Raw genomic sequence first — 20687 nt, 5'->3', positions numbered from 1 at the left:
TCTGTGAGTACCTGAGATCGGGGCCGTCTGTTAGTGTCTGAGATAGGGGCAGTCTGTTAGTGTCTGAGATAGGGGCCGTCTGTTAGTGCCTGATTTCGTGGCAGTCTGTTAGTGTCTGAGATAGGGGCCGTTTCTTCGTGTCTGAGATAGGGGCGTTCTGTTAGTGCTTGAGATGGGGCTGTCTGTTAGTGCCTGAGATAGGGGCAGTCTGTTCGTGCCTGAGATGGCCAGTCTGTTAGTGCCTGAGATAGGGGCCGTTTCTTCGTGTCTGAGATAGGGGCGTTCTGTTAGTGCCTGAGATAGGGCCGTCTGTTAGTGCCTGAGATAGGGGCCGTCTGTGAGTACCTGAGATAGGGACCGTCTGTTAGTGTCTGAGCTAGGGCAGTCTGTTAGTGTCTGAGCTCGGGGCAGTCTCTGAGATAGCGACAGTCTGTCAGTGTCTGAGATAGGGGCAGTCTGTTAGTGCCTGAGATAGGGGCAGTCTGTTAGTGTCTGAGATAGGGGCAGTCTGTTAGTGCCTGATATAGGGGCAGTCTGTTAATGTCTGAGATAGAGGCAGTCTGTTAGTGCCTGATTTCGGGGCAGTCTGTTAGTGTCTGACATAGGGGCCGTTTCTTCGTGTCTGAGATAGGGGCGTTCTGTTAGTGCCTGAGATAGGGGCCGTCTGTTAATGCCTGAGATAGGGGCAGTCTGTTAGTGCCTGAGATAGGGGCAGTCTGTTAGTGTCTGAGATAGGGGCAGTCTGTTAGTGCCTGATATAGGGGCAGTCTCTGAGATAGCGACAGTCTGTCAGTGTCTGAGATAGGGACAGTCTGTTAGTGTCTGAGCTAGGGTCTGTCTGTTAATGTCTGAGATAGGGGCCATCTGTTTGTGTCTGAGATAGGGGAATATGTTAGTGTCTGAGATAGGGGCAGATTCTTAGTGTCGAAGACAGCGGCGGTCTGTTAGCGCCTGAGATAAGGGCCGTCCGTTAAGTGTCTGCGATAGGGGCAGTCTGTGAGTACCTGAGATAGGGGCAGTCTGTTCGTGTCTGAGATAGGGGCCGTCTGTTCGTGCCTGAGATAGGGGCATTCTGTTCGTGTCTGAGATAGGGGCCGTCTGTTAGTGTCTGAGATGGAGCCGTCTGTTAGTGTCTGAGATAGGGACTGACTGTTAATGTCTGAGATAGAGGCATTCTATTACTGTCTGAGATAGAGCCAGTCTGTTCGTGCCTGAGATAGGGGCATTCTGTTAGTGCCTGAGATAGGGGCAGTCTGTTAATGTCTGAGATAGGGGCAGTCTGTTAATGTCTGAGATAGGGGCAGTCTGTTAATGTCTGAGATAGGGGCATTCTGTTAGTGTCTGAGATCGAGGCAATCTGTTAGTTTCTGAGATAGGGGCCGTCTGTGAGTACCTGAGATAGGGGCAGTCTGTTGGTGCCTGAGAGAGGGGCAGTCTGTTAGTGTCTGAGATAGGGGCCGTTTCTTCGTGTCTGAGATAGGGGCGTTCTGTTAGTGCCTGAGATGGCCAGTCTGTTAGTGCCTGAGATAGGGGCCGTCTGTTAAAGTCTGAGATAGGGGCCGTCTGTTAGTGTCTGAGATAGGGGCAGTCTGTTAGTGCCTGAGATAGGGGCAGTCTGTTAGTGCCTGAGATACAGGCAGTCTGTTAGTGCCTGAGATAGGGGCCGTCTGTTAGTGTCTGACATAGGGGCGTTCTGTTAGTGTCTGAGATAGGGGCAGTCTGTTAGTGTCTGAGATAGGGGCAGTCTGTTAGTGCCTGAGATAGGGGCAGTCTGTTAGTGCCTGAGATACAGGCAGTCTGTTAGTGCCTGAGATAGGGGCCGTCTGTTAGTGTCTGACATAGGGGCGTTCTGTTAGTGCCTGAGATGGCCAGTCTGTTGGTGCCTGAGATGGGGGCCGTCTGTTAATGTCTGAGATGGGGGCCGTCTGTTAGTGCCTGAGATAGGGGCATTCAGTTCGTGTCTGAGATAGGGGCCGTCTGTTAATGTCTGAGATGGGGGCCGCCTGTTAGTGTCTGAGATAGGGGCCGTCTGTTAATGTCTGAGATAGGGGCCGTCTGTTAATGTCTGAGATAGGGGCTGTCTGTTAGTGTCTGAGATAGGGGCCGTCTGTTAGTGTCTGAGATAGGGGCCGTCTGTTAATGTCTGAGATAGGGGCTGTCTGTTAATGTCTGAGATAGCGGCAGTCTGTTAGTGCCTGAGATAGGGGCCGTCTGTGAGTACCTGAGATAGGGGCCATTTCTTCGTGTCTGAGATAGGGGCGTTCTGTTAGTGCCTGAGATGGGGCCGTCTGTTAGTGCCTGAGATAGGGGCCGTCTGTGAGTACCTGAGATAGGGACTGTCTGTTGGTGTCTGAGATAGGGGCCGTCTGTGAGAACCTGAGATAGGGGCAGTCTGTTAGTGTCTGAGATAGGGGCAGTCTGTTAGTGTCTGAGCTCGGGCAGTCTGTTAGTGTCTGAGATAGGGGCCATCTGTTAATGTCTGAGATAGGGGCTGTCTGTTAATGTCTGAGCTAGGGGCAGTCTGTTAGTGTCTGAGCTCGGGGCGTTCTGTTAGTGTCTGAGATAGGGGCCTTCTGTTAGTGTCTGAGATAGGGGCGTTCTGTTAGTGCCTGAGATAGGGGCGTTCTGTTAGTGCCTGAGATAGGGGCCGTCTGTGAGTACCTGAGATAGGGACCGTCTGTTAGTGTCTGAGCTAGGGCAGTCTGTTAGTGTCTGAGCTCGGGGCAGTCTCTGAGATAGCGACAGTCTGTCAGTGTCTGAGATAGGGGCAGTCTGTTAGTGCCTGAGATAGGGGCAGTCTGTTAGTGTCTGAGATAGGGGCAGTCTGTTAGTGCCTGATATAGGGGCAGTCTGTTAATGTCTGAGATAGAGGCAGTCTGTTAGTGCCTGATTTCGGGGCAGTCTGTTAGTGTCTGACATAGGGGCCGTTTCTTCGTGTCTGAGATAGGGGCGTTCTGTTAGTGCCTGAGATAGGGGCCGTCTGTTAATGCCTGAGATAGGGGCAGTCTGTTAGTGCCTGAGATAGGGGCAGTCTGTTAGTGTCTGAGATAGGGGCAGTCTGTTAGTGCCTGATATAGGGGCAGTCTGTTAATGTCTGAGATAGGTGCAGTCTGTTAGTGTCTGAGATAGGGGCAGTCTGTTGGTGTCTGAGATAGGGGCCGTCTGTGAGTACCTGAGATAGGGACCGTCTGTTAGTGTCTGAGCTAGGGCAGTCTGTTAGTGCCTGAGATAGGGGCAGTCTGTTAGTGTCTGAGATAGGGGCCGTTTCTTCGTGTCTGAGATAGGGGCGTTCTGTTAGTGCCTGAGATAGGGCCGTCTGTTAGTGCCTGAGATAGGGGCAGTCTGTTAGTGCCTGAGATGGCCAGTCTGTTAGTGCCTGAGATAGGGGCCGTCTGTGAGTACCTGAGATAGGGACCGTCTGTTAGTGTCTGAGCTAGGGCAGTCTGTTAGTGTCTGAGCTCGGGGCAGTCTCTGAGATAGCGACAGTCTGTCAGTGTCTGAGATAGGGACAGTCTGTTAGTGTCTGAGCTAGGGTCTGTCTGTTAATGTCTGAGATAGGGGCCATCTGTTTGTGTCTGAGATAGGGGAATATGTTAGTGTCTGAGATAGGAGCAGATTCTTAGTGTCGAAGACAGCGGCGGTCTGTTAGCGCCTGAGATAAGGGCCGTCCGTTAAGTGTCTGCGATAGGGGCAGTCTGTGAGTACCTGAGATAGGGGCAGTCTGTTCGTGTCTGAGATAGGGGCCGTCTGTTCGTGCCTGAGATAGGGGCATTCTGTTCGTGTCTGAGATAGGGGCCGTCTGTTAGTGTCTGAGATGGAGCCGTCTGTTAGTGCCTGAGAGAGGGGCAGTCTGTTAGTGTCTGAGATAGGGGCCGTTTCTTCGTGTCTGAGATAGGGGCGTTCTGTTAGTGCCTGAGATGGCCAGTCTGTTAGTGCCTGAGATAGGGGCCGTCTGTTAGTGCCTGAGATAGGGGCATTCAGTTCGTGTCTGAGATAGGGGCCGTCTGTTAAAGTCTGAGATAGGGGCCGTCTGTTAGTGTCTGAGATAGGGGCAGTCTGTTAGTGCCTGAGATAGGGGCAGTCTGTTAGTGCCTGAGATACAGGCAGTCTGTTAGTGCCTGAGATAGGGGCCGTCTGTTAGTGTCTGACATAGGGGCGTTCTGTTAGTGTCTGAGATAGGGGCAGTCTGTTAGTGTCTGAGATAGGGGCAGTCTGTTAGTGCCTGAGATAGGGGCAGTCTGTTAGTGCCTGAGATACAGGCAGTCTGTTAGTGCCTGAGATAGGGGCCGTCTGTTAGTGTCTGACATAGGGGCGTTCTGTTAGTGCCTGAGATGGCCAGTCTGTTGGTGCCTGAGATGGGGGCCGTCTGTTAATGTCTGAGATGGGGGCCGTCTGTTAGTGCCTGAGATAGGGGCATTCAGTTCGTGTCTGAGATAGGGGCCGTCTGTTAATGTCTGAGATGGGGGCCGCCTGTTAGTGTCTGAGATAGGGGCCGTCTGTTAATGTCTGAGATAGGGGCCGTCTGTTAATGTCTGAGATAGCGGCAGTCTGTTAGTGCCTGAGATAGGGGCCGTCTGTGAGTACCTGAGATAGGGGCCATTTCTTCGTGTCTGAGATAGGGGCGTTCTGTTAGTGCCTGAGATGGGGCCGTCTGTTAGTGCCTGAGATAGGGGCCGTCTGTGAGTACCTGAGATAGGGACTGTCTGTTGGTGTCTGAGATAGGGGCCGTCTGTGAGAACCTGAGATAGGGGCAGTCTGTTAGTGTCTGAGATAGGGGCAGTCTGTTAGTGTCTGAGCTCGGGCAGTCTGTTAGTGTCTGAGATAGGGGCCATCTGTTAATGTCTGAGATAGGGGCTGTCTGTTAATGTCTGAGCTAGGGGCAGTCTGTTAGTGTCTGAGCTCGGGGCGTTCTGTTAGTGTCTGAGATAGGGGCCTTCTGTTAGTGTCTGAGATAGGGGCCTTCTGTTAGTGTCTGAGATAGGGGCGTTCTGTTAGTGTCTGAGATAGGGGCGTTCTGTTAGTGTCTGAGATAGGGGCCTTCTGTTAATGTCTGAGATAGGGGCCGCCTGTTAGTGTCTGAGATAGGGGCCGCCTGTTAGTGTCTGAAATAGGGGCAGTCTCTTAGTGTCTGAGATAGGGGCATTCTGTTAGTGTCTGAGATAGGGGCACTCTGTTAGTGTCTGAGATAGGGGCTGTCTGTTAGTGTCTGAGATAGGGGCTGTCTGTTAGTATCGGAGATAGGGGCCGTCTGTTAGTATCGGGGATAGGGGCACTCTGTTAATGTCTGAGATAGGGGCACTCTGTTAATGTCTGAGATAGGGGCAGTCTGTTCGTGTCTGAGATAGGGGCAGTCTGATGGTGTCTGAGATAGGGGCAGTCTGTTGGTGTCTGAGCTCGGGGCAGTCTCTGAGAAAGGGGCAGTCTGTTAATGTTTGAGATAGGGGCAGTCTGTTAGTGATTGGGATAGGGGCAGTCTGTTAGTGTCTGAGATAGGGGCAGTCTGTTAGTGTCTGAGATAGGGGCAGTATGTTAGTGTCTGAGATAGGGGCAGTCTGTTAGTGTCTGAGATAGGGGCCGTCTGTTGGTGTCTGAGATAGGGGCAGTCTGTTAGTGCCTGAGATAGGGGCAGTCTGTTAATGTCTGAGATAGGGGCAGTCTGTTAATGTCTGAGATAGGGGCCGTCTGTTAATGTCTGAGATAGAGGCAGTCTGTTAATGTCTGAGATAGGGGCCATCGGTTCGTGTCTGAGATAGGGGCTGTCTGTTAGTGTCTGAGATAGGGGCCGTCTGTTAATGTCTGAGCTAGGGGCAGTCTGTTAGTGTCTGAGCTCGGGGCAGTCTCTGAGAAAGCGGCAGTCTGTTAGTATCTGACATAGGGGCAGTCTGTTAGTGTCTGAGCTCGGGGCGGTCTGTTAATGTCTGAGATAGCAGCAGTCTGTTAGTGCCTCAGATAGGGGCCGTCTGTGAGTACCTGAGATAGAGGCAGTCTGTTAATGTCTGAGATAGGGGCCGTCTGTTAGTGTCTGAGATAGGGGCACTCTATTGATGTCTGAGATAGGGGCATTCTGTTGGTGTCTGAGATAGGGGCCATCGGTTAATGTCTGAGATAGAGGCAGGCTGTTAGTGCCTGATTTCGGGGCAGTCTGTTAGTGTCTGAGATAGGGGCTGTTTCTTCGTGTATGAGATAGGGGCGTTCTGTTAGTGCCTGAGATGGGGCCGTCTGTTAGTGCCTGAGATAGGGGCAGTCTGTTAGTGCCTGAGATAGGGGCAGTCTGTTAGTGCCTGAGATAGGGGCAGTCTGTTAGTGCCTGAGATAGGGGCAGTCTGTTAGTGTCTGAGACAGGGGCCGTTTCTTCGTGTCTGAGATAGGGGCGTTCTGTTAGTGCCTGAGATAGGGGCCGTCTGTTAGTGCCTGAGATAGGGGCATTCAGTTCGTGTCTGAGATAGGGGCCGTCTGTTAATGTCTGAGATGGGGGCCGCCTGTTAGTGTCTGAGATAGGGGCCGCCTGTTCGTGTCTGAGATAGGGGCGTTCTGTTAGTGTCTGAGATAGGGGCAGTCTGTTAGTGTCTGAGATAGGGGCAGTCTGTTAGTGCCTGAGATAGGGGCAGTCTGTTAGTGCCTGAGATACGGGCAGTCTGTTAGTGCCTGAGATAGGGGCAGTCTGTTAATGTCTGAGATAGGGGCAGTCTGTTAATGTCTGAGATAGGGGCATTCTGTTAGTGTCTGAGAAAGGGGCCGTCTGTTAGTGTCTGACATAGGGGCGTTCTGTTAGTGTCTGAGATGGCCAGTCTGTTAGTGCCTGAGATGGGGGCCGTCTGTTAATGTCTGAGATGGGGGCCGTCTGTTAGTGCCTGAGATAGGGGCATTCAGTTCGTGTCTGAGATAGGGGCCGTCTGTTAAAGTCTGAGATAGGGGCCGTCTGTTAATGTCTGAGATGGGGGCCGCCTGTTAGTGTCTGAGATAGGGGCCGCCTGTTAGTGTCTGAGATAGGGGCGTTCTGTTAGTGTCTGAGAATGGGGCAGTCTGTTAGTGCCTGAGATAGGGGCATTCTGTTAGTGTCTGAGATAGGGGCCGTCTGTTAGTGTCTGAGATAGGGGCCGTCTGTTAATGTCTGAGATAGGGGCTGTCTGTTAATGTCTGAGATAGGGGCCGTCTGTTAATGTCTGAGATAGGGGCTGTCTGTTAGTGTCTGAGATAGGGGCCGTCTGTTAGTGTCTGAGATAGGGGCCGTCTGTTAATGTCTGAGATAGGGGCTGTCTGTTAATGTCTGAGATAGCGGCAGTCTGTTAGTGCCTGAGATAGGGGCCGTCTGTGAGTACCTGAGATAGGGGCAGTCTGTTAGTGTCTGAGATAGGGGCAGTCTGTTAGTGTCTGAGCTCGGGGCAGTCTCTGAGATAGGTGCCGTCTGTTAGTGTCTGAGATAGGGGCACTCTATTAATGTCTGAGATAGGGGCATTCTGTTGGTGCCTGAGATAGGGGCCATCGGTTAATGTCTGAGATAGAGGCAGTCTGTTAGTGCCTGATTTCGGGGCAGTCTGTTAGTGTCTGAGATAGGGGCCGTTTCTTCGTGTCTGAGATAGGGGCGTTCTGTTAGTGCCTGAGATGGGGCCGTCTGTTAGTGCCTGAGATAGGGGCCGTCTGTGAGTACCTGAGATAGGGACCGTCTGTTGGTGTCTGAGATAGGGGCCGTCTGTGAGAACCTGAGATATGGGCAGTCTGTTAGTGTCTGAGATAGGGGCAGTCTGTTAGTGTCTGAGATAGGGGCAGTATGTTAGTGTCTGAGATAGGGGCAGTCTGTTGGTGTCTGAGATAGGGGCAGTCTGTTAGTGCCTGAGATAGGGGCAGTCTGTTAATGTCTGAGATAGGGGCAGTCTGTTAATGTCTGAGATAGGGGCAGTCTGTTAATGTCTGAGATAGGGGCCGTCTGTTAATGTCTGAGATAGAGGCAGTCTGTTAATGTCTGAGCTAGGGGCAGTCTGTTAGTGTCTGAGCTCGGGGCAGTCTCTGAGAAAGGGGCAGTCTGTTAGTATCTGAGATAGGGGCAGTCTGTTAGTGTCTGAGCTCGAGGCGGTCTGTTAATGTCTGAGATAGCGGCAGTCTGTTAGTGCCTCAGATAGGGGCCGTCTGTGAGTACCTGAGATAGGGACCGTCTGTTGGTGTCTGTGATGGGGGCCGTCTGTGAGTACCTGAGATAGGGGCAGTCTGTTCGTGTCTGAGCTCGGGGCAGTCTCTGAGATCGCGACAGTCTGTCAGTGTCTGAGATAGGGGCAGTCTGTTAATGTCTGAGATAGAGGCAGTCTGTTAATGTCTGAGATAGAGGCAGTCTGTTAATGTCTGAGATAGGGGCCATCGGTTAATGTCTGAGACAGAGGCAGTCTGTTAGTGCCTGATTTCGGGGCAGTCTGTTAGTGTCTGAGATAGGGGCTGTCTGTTAGTGTCTGAGATAGGGGCGTTCTGTTAGTGTCTGAGATAGGGGCCTTCTGTTAATGTCTGAGATAGGGGCTGCCTGTTAGTGTCTGAGATAGGGGCCGCCTGTTAGTGTCTGAGATAGGGGCAGTCTCTTAGTGTCTGAGATAGGGGCACTCTGTTAGTGTCTGAGATAGGGGCTGTCTGTTAGTGTCTGAGATAGGGGCTGTCTGTTAGTATCGGAGATAGGGGCCGTCTGTTAGTATCGGAGATAGGGGCACTCTGTTAATGTCTGAGATAGGGGCACTCTGTTAATGTCTGAGATAGGGGCACTCTGTTAATGTCTGAGATAGGGGCAGTCTGTTCGTGTCTGAGATAGGGGCAGTCTGATGGTGTCTGAGATAGGGGCAGTCTGTTGGTGTCTGAGCTCGGGGCAGTCTCTGAGAAAGGGGCAGTCTGTTAATGTTTGAGATAGGGGCAGTCTGTTAGTGTTTGAGATAGGGGCAGTCTGTTGGTGTCTGAGATAGGGGCAGTATGTTAGTGTCTGAGATAGGGGCAGTCTGTTAGTGTCTGAGATAGGGGCTGTCTGTTGGTGTCTGAGATAGGGGCAGTCTGTTAGTGCCTGAGATAGGGGCAGTCTGTTAATGTCTGAGATAGGGGCAGTCTGTTAATGTCTGAGATAGGGGCAGTCTGTTAATGTCTGAGATAGGGGCCGTCTGTTAATGTCTGAGATAGAGGCAGTCTGTTAATGTCTGAGATCGGGGCCATCGGTTCGTGTCTGAGATAGGGGCCGTCTGTTAGTGTCTGAGATAGGGGCCGTCTGTTAATGTCTGAGCTAGGGGCAGTCTGTTAGTGTCTGAGCTCGGGGCAGTCTCTGAGAAAGGGGCAGTCTGTTAGTATCTGAGATAGGGGCAGTCTGTTAGTGTCTGAGCTCGAGGCGGTCTGTTAATGTCTGAGATAGCGGCAGTCTGTTAGTGCCTCAGATAGGGGCGGTCTGTGAGTACCTGAGATAGGGACCGTCTGTTGGTGTCTGTGATAGGGGCCGTCTGTGAGTACCTGAGATAGGGGCAGTCTGTTAGTGTCTGAGCTTGGGTAGTCTGTTAGTGTCTGAGCTCGGGGCAGTCTCTGAGATAGCGACAGTCTGTCAGTGTCTGAGATAGGGGCAGTCTGTTAATGTCTGAGATAGAGGCAGTCTGTTAATGTCTGAGATAGAGGCAGTCTGTTAATGTCTGAGATAGAGGCAGTCTGTTAATGTCTGAGATAGAGGCAGTCTGTTAATGTCTGAGATAGGGGCCATCGGTTAATGTCTGAGACAGAGGCAGTCTGTTAGTGCCTGATTTCGGGGCAGTCTGTTAGTGTCTGAGATAGGGGCCGTTTCTTCATGTCTGAGATAGGGGCGTTCTGTTAGTGCCTGAGATGGGGCTGTCTGTTAGTGCCTGAGATGGGGGCAGTCTGTTGGTGCCTGAGATAGGGGCAGTCTGTTAGTGCCTGAGATAGGGGCCGTTTCTTCGTGTCTGAGATAGGGGCGTTCTGTTAGTGCCTGAGATGGCCAGTCTGTTAGTGCCTGAGATAGGGGCCGTCTGTTAATGTCTGAGATGGGGGCCGTCTGTTAGTGCCTGAGATAGGGGCATTCAGTTCGTGTCTGAGATAGGGGCCGTCTGTTAATGTCTGAGATGGGGGCCGTCTGTTAGTGCCTGAGATAGGGGCATTCAGTTCGTGTCTGAGATAGGGGCAGTCTGTTATTGCCTGAGATACAGGCAGTCTGTTAGTGCCTGAGATAGGGGCCGTCTGTTAGTGTCTGAGCTCGGGGCAGTCTCTGAGATAGCGACAGTCTGTCAGTGCCTGAGATAGGGGCAGTCTGTTATTGCCTGAGATACAGGCAGTCTGTTAGTGCCTGAGATAGGGGCAGTCTGTTAATGTCTGAGATAGGGGCAGTCTGTTAATGTCTGAGATAGGGGCAGTCTGTTAATGTCTGAGATAGGGGCATTCTGTTAGTGTCTGAGATAGGTGCCGTCTGTTAATGTCTGAGATAGGGGCTGTCTGTTAAAGTCTGAGATAGGGGCTGTCTGTTAATGTCTGAGATAGGGGCCGTCTGTTAATGTCTGAGATAGGGGCCGTCTGTTAATGTCTGAGATGGGGGCCGTCTGTTAGTGCCTGAGATAGGGGCATTCAGTTCGTGTCTGAGATAGAGGCGTTCTGTTAGTGTCTGAGATAGGGGCAGTCTGTTATTGCCTGAGATACAGGCAGTCTGTTAGTGCCTGAGATAGGGGCCGTCTGTTAGTGTCTGAGCTCGGGGCAGTCTCTGAGATAGCGACAGTCTGTCAGTGTCTGAGATAGGGGCCGTCTGTTAGTGTCTGAGATAGGTGCCGTCTGTTAATGTCTGAGATAGGGGCTGTCTGTTAGTGTCTGAGATAGGGGCCGTCTGTTAATGTCTGAGATAGGGGCCGTCTGTTAATGTCTGAGATAGGGGCCGTCTGTTAATGTCTGAGATAGGGGCCGTCTGTTAGTGCCTGAGATAGGGGCATTCAGTTCGTGTCTGAGATAGGGGCGTTCTGTTAGTGTCTGAGATAGGGGCAGTCTTTTATTGCCTGAGATACAGGCAGTCTGTTAGTGCCTGAGATAGGGGCAGTCTGTTAGTGTCTGAGCTCGGGGCAGTCTCTGAGATAGCGACAGTCTGTCAGTGTCTGAGATAGGGGCAGTCTGTTAATCTCTGAGATAGGGGCCGTCTGTTAGTGTCTGAGATAGGGGTGGTCTGTTAATGTCTGAGATAGCGGCAGTCTGTTAGTGCCTGAGATAGGGGCCGTCTGTGAGTACCTGAGATAGGGGCAGTCTGTTAGTGTCTGAGATAGGGGCAGTCTATTCGTGTCTGAGCTCGGGCAGTCTGTTAGTGTCTGAGCTCGGGGCAGTCTGTTAGTGTCTGAGATAGGGGCCGTTTCTTCGTGTCTGAGATAGGGGCGTTCTGTTAGTGCCTGAGATGGGGCCGTCTGTTAGTGCCTGAGATAGGGGCAGTCTGTTCGTTCCTGAGATAGGGGCAGTCTGTTAGTGTCTGAGATAGGGGCAGTCTGTTAGTGCCTGATATAGGGGCAGTCTGTTAATGTCTGAGATAGGTGCAGTCTGTTGGTGTCTGAGATAGGGGCTGTCTGTTAGTGCCTGAGATAGGGGCAGTCTGTTAATATCTGAGATAGGGGCAGTCTGTTAATGTCTGAGATAGGGGCCGTTTGTTAATGTCTGAGATAGAGGCAGTCTGTTAATGTCTGAGATCGGGGCCATCGGTTAGTGCCTGAGATAGGGGCCGTCTGTTAGTGCCTGAGATAGGGGCCGTCTGTTAGTGTCTGAGATAGCGGCAGTCTGTTAATGTCTGAGATAGCGGCAGTCTGTTAGTGCCTGAGATAGGGGCCGTCTGTGAGTACCTGAGATCGGGACCGTCTGTTGGTGTCTGAGATAGGGGCCGTCTGTTAGTGTCTGAGATAGGGGCAGTCTGTTAGTGTCTGAGATAGGGGCCGTCTGTTAGTGCCTGATTTCGTGGCAGTCTGTTAGTGTCTGAGATAGGGGCCGTTTCTTCGTGTCTGAGATAGGGGCGTTCTGTTAGTGCTTGAGATGGGGCTGTCTGTTAGTTCCTGAGATAGGGGCAGTCTGTTCGTGCCTGAGATGGCCAGTCTGTTAGTGCCTGAGATAGGGGCCGTCTGTTAATGTCTGAGATGGGGGCCGTCTGTTAGTGCCTGAGATAGGGGCAGTCTGTTAGTGTCTGAGATAGGGGCCGTTTCTTCGTGTCTGAGATAGGGGCGTTCTGTTAGTGCCTGAGATAGGGCCGTCTGTTAGTGCCTGAGATAGGGGCCGTCTGTGAGTACCTGAGATAGGGACCGTCTGTTAGTGTCTGAGCTAGGGCAGTCTGTTAGTGTCTGAGCTCGGGGCAGTCTCTGAGATAGCGACAGTCTGTCAGTGTCTGAGATAGGGACAGTCTGTTAGTGTCTGAGCTCGGGTCTGTCTGTTAATGTCTGAGATAGGGGCCATCTGTTTGTGTCTGAGATAGGGGAATATGTTAGTGTCTGAGATAGGGGCAGATTCTTAGTGTCGAAGACAGCGGCGGTCTGTTAGCGCCTGAGATAAGGGCCGTCCGTTAAGTGTCTGCGATAGGGGCAGTCTGTGAGTACCTGAGATAGGGGCAGTCTGTTAGTGTCTGAGACGGGAGCAGTCTGTTAATGTCTGAGATAGGGGCATTCTGTTCGTGCCTGAGATAGGGGCCGTCTGTTCGTGCCTGAGATAGGGGCATTCTGTTCGTGTCTGAGATAGGGGCCGTCTGTTAGTGTCTGAGATGGAGCCGTCTGTTAGTGTCTGAGATAGGGACTGACTGTTAATGTCTGAGATAGAGGCATTCTATTACTGTCTGAGATAGAGCCAGTCTGTTAATGTCTGAGATAGGGGCATTCTGTTAGTGCCTGAGATAGGGGCAGTCTGTTCATGTCTGAGATAGGGGCAGTCTGTTAATGTCTGAGATAGGGGCAGTCTGTTAATGTCTGAGATAGGGGCAGTCTGTTAATGTCTGAGATAGGGGCAGTCTGTTAGTTTCTGAGATAGGGGCCGTCTGTGAGTACCTGAGATAGGGGCAGTCTGTTAGTGTCTGAGATAGGGGCCGTCTCTTGGTGTCTGAGATAGGGGCAGTCTGTTAGTGCCTGAGATAGAAACATAGAAACATAGAAAATAGGTGCAGGAGTAGGCCATTCGGCCCTTCGAGCCTGCACCACCATTCAATGAGTTCATGTCTGAACATGCACCTTCAGTACTCCATCCCTGCTTTCTCGCCATACCCCTTGATCCCCCTAGTAGTAAGGACTACATCTAACTCCTTTTTGAGTATATTTAGTGAATTGGCCTCTACAACTTTCTGTGGTCGAGAATTCCACAGGTTCACCACTCTCTGGGTGAAGAAGTTTCTCCTCATCTCGGTCCTAAATGGCTTACCCCTTATCCTTAGACTGTGACCCCTGGTTCTGGACTTCCCCAACATTGGGAACATTCTTCCTGCATCTAAACCTGTTAGAATTTTAAAAGTTTCTATGAGATTCCCTCTCATTCTTCTGAACTCCAGTGAATACAAGCCCAGTTGATCCAGTCTTTCTTGATATGTCAGTCCCGCCATCCTGGGAATCAGTCTGGTGAACCTTCGCTGCACTCCCTCAATAGCAAGAACGTCCTTCCTCAAATTAGGAGACCAAAACTGTACACAATACTCCAGGTGTGGCCTCACAAAGGTCCTGTACAACTGTAGCAACACCTCCCTGCCCCTGTACTCAAATCCCCTCGCTATGAAGGCCAACATGCCATTTGCTTTCTTAACCGCCTGCTGTACCTGCATGCCAACCTTCAATGACTGATGTACCATGACACCCAGGTCTCGTTGCATCTCCCCTTTTCCTAATCTGTCACCATTCAGATAATAGTCCGTCTCTCTGTTTTTACCACCAAAGTGGATAACCTCACATTTATCCACATTATACTTCATCTGCCATGCATTTGCCCATTCACCTAACCTATCCAAGTCACTCTGCAGCCTCATAGCATCCTCCTCGCAGCTCACACTGCTACCCAACTTAGTGTCATCCGCAAATTTGGAGATACTACATTTAATCCCCTCGTCGAAATCATTAATGTACAATGTAAACAGCTGGGGCCCCAGCACAGAACCTTGCAGTACCCCACTAGTCACTGCCTGCCATTCTGAAAAGTACCCATTTACTCCTACTCTTTGCTTCCTGTCTGACAACCAGTTCTCAATCCACGTCAGCACACTATCCCCAATCCCATGTGCTTTAACTTTGCACATTAATCTCTTGTGTGGGACCTTGTCGAAAGCCTTCTGAAAGTCCAAATATACCACATCAACTTGTTCTCCCTTGTCCACTCTACTGGAAACATCCTCAAAAAATTCCAGAAGATTTGTCAAGCATGATTTCCCTTTCACAAATCCATGCTGACTTGGACCTATCATGTCACCTCTTTCCAAATGCGCTGCTATGACATCTTTAATAATTGATTCCATCATTTTACCCACTACCGATGTCAGGCTGTCTGTTAATGTCTGAGATAGGGGCAGTCTGTTAGTGTCTGAGATAGGGGCTGTCTGTTAGTGTCTGAGATAGGGGCCGTCTGTTAGTGTCTGAGATAGGGGCCTTCTGTTAATGTCTGAGATAGGGGCGGTCTGTTAATGTCTGAGATAGGGGCTGTCTGTTAGTGTCTGAGATAGGGGCTGTCTGTTAGTGTCTGAGATAGGGGCAGTCTGTTAGTGTCTGAGATAGGGGCAGTCTGTTAGTGCCTGATATAGGGGCAGTCTGTTAGTGCCTGCGATACAGGCAGTCAGTATCTGAGATAGGGGCCGTCAGTTAATGTCTGAGATAGGGGCCGTCTGTTAATGTCTGAGATAGGGGCTGTCTGTTAGTGCCTAAGATAGGGGCCCTCTGTTAATGTCTGAGCTAGGGGCAGTCTGTTAGTGTCTGAGCTCGGGGCAGTCTGTTAGTGTCTGAGCTAGGGTCTGTCTGTTAATGTCTGAGATAGGGGCCGTCTGTTTGTGTCTGAGACAGGGGCCGTCTGTTAATGTCTGAGATAGGGGCATTCTGTTCGTGCCTGAGATAGGGGCCGTCTGTTAGTGTCTAAGATAGGGTCTGTCTGTTAATGTCTGAGATAGGGGCTGTCTGTTAGTGTCTGAGATAGGGGCCGTCAGTTAGTGTCTGAGATAGGGGCAGTCTGTTAGTGTCTCAGCTAGGGCAGTCTCTGAGATAGCGACAGTCTGTCAGTGTCTGAGATAGGGGCCGTCTGTTAGTGTCTGAAATGGAGCCGACTGTTAATGTCTGAGATAGAGGCAGTCTGTTAATGTCTGAGATAGGGGCGTTCTGTTAGTGTCTGAGATAGGGGCCTTCTGTTAGTGTCTGAGATAGGGGCGTTCTGTTAGTGTCTGAGATAGGGGCCTTCTGTTAATGTCTGAGATCGGGGCCGCCTGTTAATGTCTGAGATAGGGGCCTTCGGTTAATGTCTGAGATAGGGGCCGTCTGTTCGTGTCTGAGATAGGGGCATTCTGTTAGTGTCTGAGATAGGGGCCTTCGGTTAATGTCTGAGATAGGGGCCGTCTGTTCGTGTCTGAGATAGGGGCCGTCTGTTAGTGCCTGAGATAGGGTCATTCTGTTAGTGCCTGAGATAGGGGCAGTCTGTTAATGTCTGAGATAGGGGCAGTCTGTTAGTGTCTGAGATCGGGGCTGTCTTTTAGTGTCTGAGATAGGGGCAGCCTGTTATTGTCTGAGATAGGGGCAGTCTGTTAGTGCATGCGATACAGGCAGTCAGTATCTGAGATAGGGGCCGTCAGTTAATGTCTGAGATAGGGGCCGTCTGTTAGTGCCTGAGATAGGGGCCGTCTGTTAGTGCCTGAGATAGGGTCATTCTGTTAGTGCCTGAGATAGGGGCAGTCTGTTAATGTCTGAGATAGGGGCAGTCTGTTAGTGTCTGAGATCGGGGCTGTCTTTTAGTGTCTGAGATAGGGGCAGCCTGTTATTGTCTGAGATAGGGGCAGTCTGTTAGTGCATGCGATACAGGCAGTCAGTATCTGAGATAGGGGCCGTCAGTTAATGTCTGAGATAGGGGCCGTCTGTTAGTGCCTGAGATAGGGGCCGTCTGTTAGTGCCTGAGATAGGGGTCTTCTGTTAGTGCCTGAGATAGGGGCCGTCTGTGAGTACCTGAGATAGGGGCAGTCTGTTAGTGTCTGAGATAAGGGCAGTCTGTTAGTGTCTGAGATAGGTGCCGTCTCTTAGTGTCTGAGAGAGGGGCAGTCTGTTAGTGCCTGAGATAGGGGCGTTCTGTTAGTGTCTGAGATAGGGGCGTTCTGTTAGTGTCTGAGATAGGGGCGTTCTGTTAGTGTCTGAGATAGGGGCGTTCTGTTAGTGTCTGAGATAGGGGCCGCCTGTTAATGTCTGAGATAGGGGCTGTCTGTTTGTGTCTGAGATGGGGGCTGTCTGTTTGTGTCTGAGATGGGGGCTGTCTGTTAGTGTCTGAGATAGGGGCATTTTGTTAGTGTCTGAGATAGGGGCATTCTGTTAGTGTCTGAGATAGGGGCCTTCGGTTAATGTCTGAGATCGGGGCCGTCTGTTCGTGTCTGAGATAGGGGCATTCTGTTAGTGTCTGAGATAGGGGCCTTCGGTTAATGTCTGAGATAGGGGCCGTCTGTTCGTGTCTGAGATAGGGGCCCTCTGTTAGTGCCTGAGATAGGGGCAGTCTGTTAATGTCTGAGATAGGGGCATTCTGTTAGTGTCTGAGATAGGGGCAGTCTGTTAATGTCTGAGATAGGGGCATTCTGTTAGTGTCTGAGATAGGGGCCGTCTGTAAATGTCTGAGATAGGGGCCGCCTGTTAGTGTCTGAGATAGGGGCTGTCTGTTCGTGTCTGAGTTAGGGTCTTCTGTTAGTGCCTGAGATAGGGGTGTTCTGTTAGTGCCTGAGATAGCGGCAGACTGTTAGTGCCTGAGATGGGGGCCGTCTGTTAAAGTCTGAGATGGGGGCCGTCTGTTAGTGCCTGAGATAGGGGCAGTCTGTTAGTGTCTGAGATAGGGGCAGTCTGTTAGTGTCTGAGATAGGGGCTGTCTGTTAATGTCTGAGATAGGGGCAGTCTGTTAGTTTCTGAGATAGGGGCCGTCTGTGAGTACCTGAGATAGGGACCGTCTGTTGGTGTCTGAGCTCGGGGCAGTCTCTGAGATAGCGACAGTCTGTCAGTGTCTGAGATAGGGACAGTCTGTTAGTGTCTGAGCTAGGGTCTGTCTGTTAATGTCTGAGATAGGGGCCGTCTGTTTGTGTCTGAGATAGGGGAATCTGTTAGTGTCTGAGCTAGGGGCAGTCTGTTTGTGTCTGAGATATGGGCAGTCTGTGAGTACCTGAAATAGGGGCAGTCTGTTGGTGTCTGAGATAGGGGCAGTCTGTAAGTTTCTGAGATAGGGGCCATTTGTGAGTACCTGAGATAGGGGCTGTCTGTTCGTGTCTGAGATAGGGGCTGTCTGTTCGTGTCTGAGATAGGGGCAGTCTGTTAGTGCCTGAGATAGCGGCGTTCTGTTATTGTCTGAGATCGGGGCAGTCTGTTCGTGCCTGAGATCGGGGCAGTCTGTTAGTGTCTGAGATAGGGGGCATTTGTTCGTGTCTGAGATCGGGGCAGTCTGTTAATGTCTGAGATAGAGGCAGTCTGTTCATGTCTGAGATAGGGGCCGTCTGTTTAGTGTCTGATATAGGGGCCATCTGTTCATGTCTGAGATAGAGGCAGTATGTTAATGTCTGAGATAGGGGCCGTCTGTTAGTCCCTGAGATAGGGGCCGTCTGTTAGTCCCTGAGATAGGGGCAGTCTGTTAGTGCCTGAGATTGGGGCGGTCTGTTTGTGTCTGAGACAGGGGCCGTCTGTTCGTGTCTGCGATAGGGGCAGTCTGTGAGTACCTGAGATATGGACAGTCTGTTCGTGTCTGAGCTAGGGGCAGTCTGTTAGTGCCTGAGATAGGGGCCATTTGTGAGTACCTGAGATAGGGGCCGTCTGTTAGTGTCTGAGATCGGGGCCGTCTGTTCGTGTCTGAGATAGGGGTCGTCTGTTGCCTGAGATAGGGGCGTTCTGTTAGTGTCTGAGATAGGGGCCGTCTGTTTGTATCGGAGATGGAGCCGTCTGTTAGTGTCTGAGATGGAGCCGTCTGTTAATGTCTGAGATAGAGGCAGTCTGTTAGTTTCTGAGATAGGGGCAGTCTGTGAGTACCTGTCATAGGGGTCGTCTGTTAGTGCCTGAGATAGGGGCAGTCTGCTCCTGCCTGAGATAGGGGCCGTCTGTTAGTATCGGAGATGGAGCCGTCTGTTAGTGTCTGAGATAGGGGCAGTCTGCTCGTGCCTTAGATAGGGGCAGTCTGTTAGTGTCTGAGATGGGGGCAGTCTGCTCGTGCCTGAGATAGGGGCCGTCTGTTAGTATCGGAGATGGAGCCGTCTGTTAGTGTCTGAGAAAGGGGCAGTCTGTTAGTGTCTGAGATCGGGGCAATCTGTTAGTGTCTGAGATGGGGCCGTCTGTTAGTGTCTGAGATAGTGGCGGTCTGTCAGTGCCTGAGATAGTGGCGGTCTGTCAGTGCCTGAGATAGGGGCGGTCTGTCAGTGCCTGAGATAGGGGCAGTCTATCAGTGCCTGAGATAGGGCTGGTCAGGTCAGTGTCTGAGATAGGGCCTTCAAGTCAATGCTCTCACACTAAAATATGTAACTGGGTTGAAACAGTGAGAAAATCCCTGTCCCGCTTGCAGTGATAGCGCTGGTGATTCGCGCAGCAGTATGTTTCAACGTCAAAAAGTTTGGGGCTTTTTATCAGTTGATTTTACACTTCAACCAAAGCCTATCCTTCCTGGTTTGAGTCCGCCTCTTCCAGGCAACTTCTAATAGCCAAGTGACTGTAGGTGCTTCTTTCTGTATTTACTAGGAGACACAGCTGTGTACACTGAAAATCTCACAGCTGGGATTGGCACAATGTTATCAGCTCCACCAAGAAATCATTGTGTTGTTATAACTTCTATCCCTGGAAATGGGTTTCCCATTATCTGAATCCCTGAACGAGAAAATTTAGTATGTGCACGACAAACAGTATGAGATGCAAATGGCGTAGATCAGTATCGCTTGTTTCTCACTGTGTATCCCACTACTGACCAGTTTCGAACCTCAGCTTATGCATCTTTGCACAGCACAGACCATCAGTTATAAACATCTAGCTCCACAAAGGGATCTGATTCAGATGCTACACTATTGTTTAAGCCAGTTGGAAGAGGTGGTCTTGTGTTGTAAGGATGGACATTGGCAGTAGTATACAAAGAGCTGATGCAGAACCCGAAGAGAAGAAAACTTTTAAAGTTGAAGAAAAACTCATTTCTGTTGTACCTATTCATAAAAGCGGACCATCTGCCCAGTTCCTTTTAATTACAGAGTAACTGATTGGATACTGGTGGCGGGCAGCACTCAGTGCATGAGTCTGAGTATGTAAGGAACTCCCAGCCTTCCCACCTGAGCAGAGCGGGAACAAGGCTGCCTCTGTGCCTTTCTGTGAAGTAGGAGACAAAATGACATCCTTCAACGGTGTGGATTTTCCTGCTTGATTTTTTAAAAAGGTTGTATACTTTTCTCTCTGCCTTCTCTGCCAGCTGTTCAGAGATTTCTTCTTTCTCCGGTGTCATAGTGAAAATGAGAGAAAATGTAAATCAAGTCTTTCTGTGAAACAAAGCGAATCACCAGCGCTATCACTGCAAGCGGGACAGGGATTTTCTCACTGTTTCAACCCAGTTACATAAGAACATAAGAAATAGGAGCAGGAGTGGGCCATACGGCCCCTCGAGCCTGCTCCGCCATTCATTAAGATCATGGCTGATCTGATCATGTACTCAGTTCCACTTCCTCGCCCACTCCACATAACTCCTTATGCCCTTATCATTTAAGAAACTGTCTATTTCTGTCTTAAATTTATTCAATGTCCCAGCTTCCACAGCTCTCTGAGGCAGCGAATTCCACAGATTCACAACCCTCTGAGAGAAGAAATTTCTCCTCATCTGTTTTAAATGGGCGGCCCCTTATTCTAAGATCGTGCCCAATAGTTCTAGTCTCCCCCCATCAGTGGAAACATCCTCTCTGCATCCACCTTGTCAAGCCCCCTCATAATCTTATACGTTTCGATAAGATCACCTCTCATTCTTCTGAATTCCAATGAGTAGAGGCCCAACCTACTCAACCTTTCCTCATAAGTCAACCCCCTCATCCCCAGAATTAACCTAGCGAATCTTCTCTGAACTGCCTCAAAAGCAAGTATATCCTTTCGTAAATATGGAAACCAAAACTGCATGCAGTATTCCAGGTGTGGCCTCACCAATAACTTATATTAGCTGTAGTAAGACTTCCCTGTTTTTATATTCCATCTCCTTTGCAATAAAAGCCAAGATACCATTGGCCTTCCTGATTACTTGCTGTACCTGCATACTATCCTTTTGTGTTTCATGCACAAGTACCCCCAGGTCCCGCTGTACTGCGGCACTTTGCAATCTTTCTCCATTTAAATAATAACTTGCGCTTTGATTTTTTTCTGCCAAAGTGCATGACCTCACACTTTCCAACATTATACTCCATCTGCCAAATTTTTGCCCACTCACTTAGCCTGCCTATGTCCTTTTTGGAGATTTTTTGTGTCCTCCTCACACATTGCTTTTCCTCCCATCTTTGTATCACCAGAAAACTTGGCTAAGTTCCACTCAGTCCCTTCTTCCCA

General features: G+C 50.6%; 1 protein-coding gene across 1 annotated transcript in view; it reads left to right on the top strand.

Moving 5' to 3' along the window:
- The window catches only part of pnhd (pinhead), a 79100-nt gene that overhangs the window by 47952 nt on the left and 10461 nt on the right, over positions 1-20687 (top strand). The gene's annotated exons all lie outside the window — the stretch shown is intronic.

Source organism: Pristiophorus japonicus, chromosome 18, assembly GCF_044704955.1.
Source record: "Pristiophorus japonicus isolate sPriJap1 chromosome 18, sPriJap1.hap1, whole genome shotgun sequence".
In the NCBI taxonomy this organism is placed as follows: domain Eukaryota; kingdom Metazoa; phylum Chordata; class Chondrichthyes; family Pristiophoridae; genus Pristiophorus; species Pristiophorus japonicus.
Note: the sequence above shows the minus strand (reverse complement) of the source record. Positions and strands in the feature narration are given on the sequence as shown.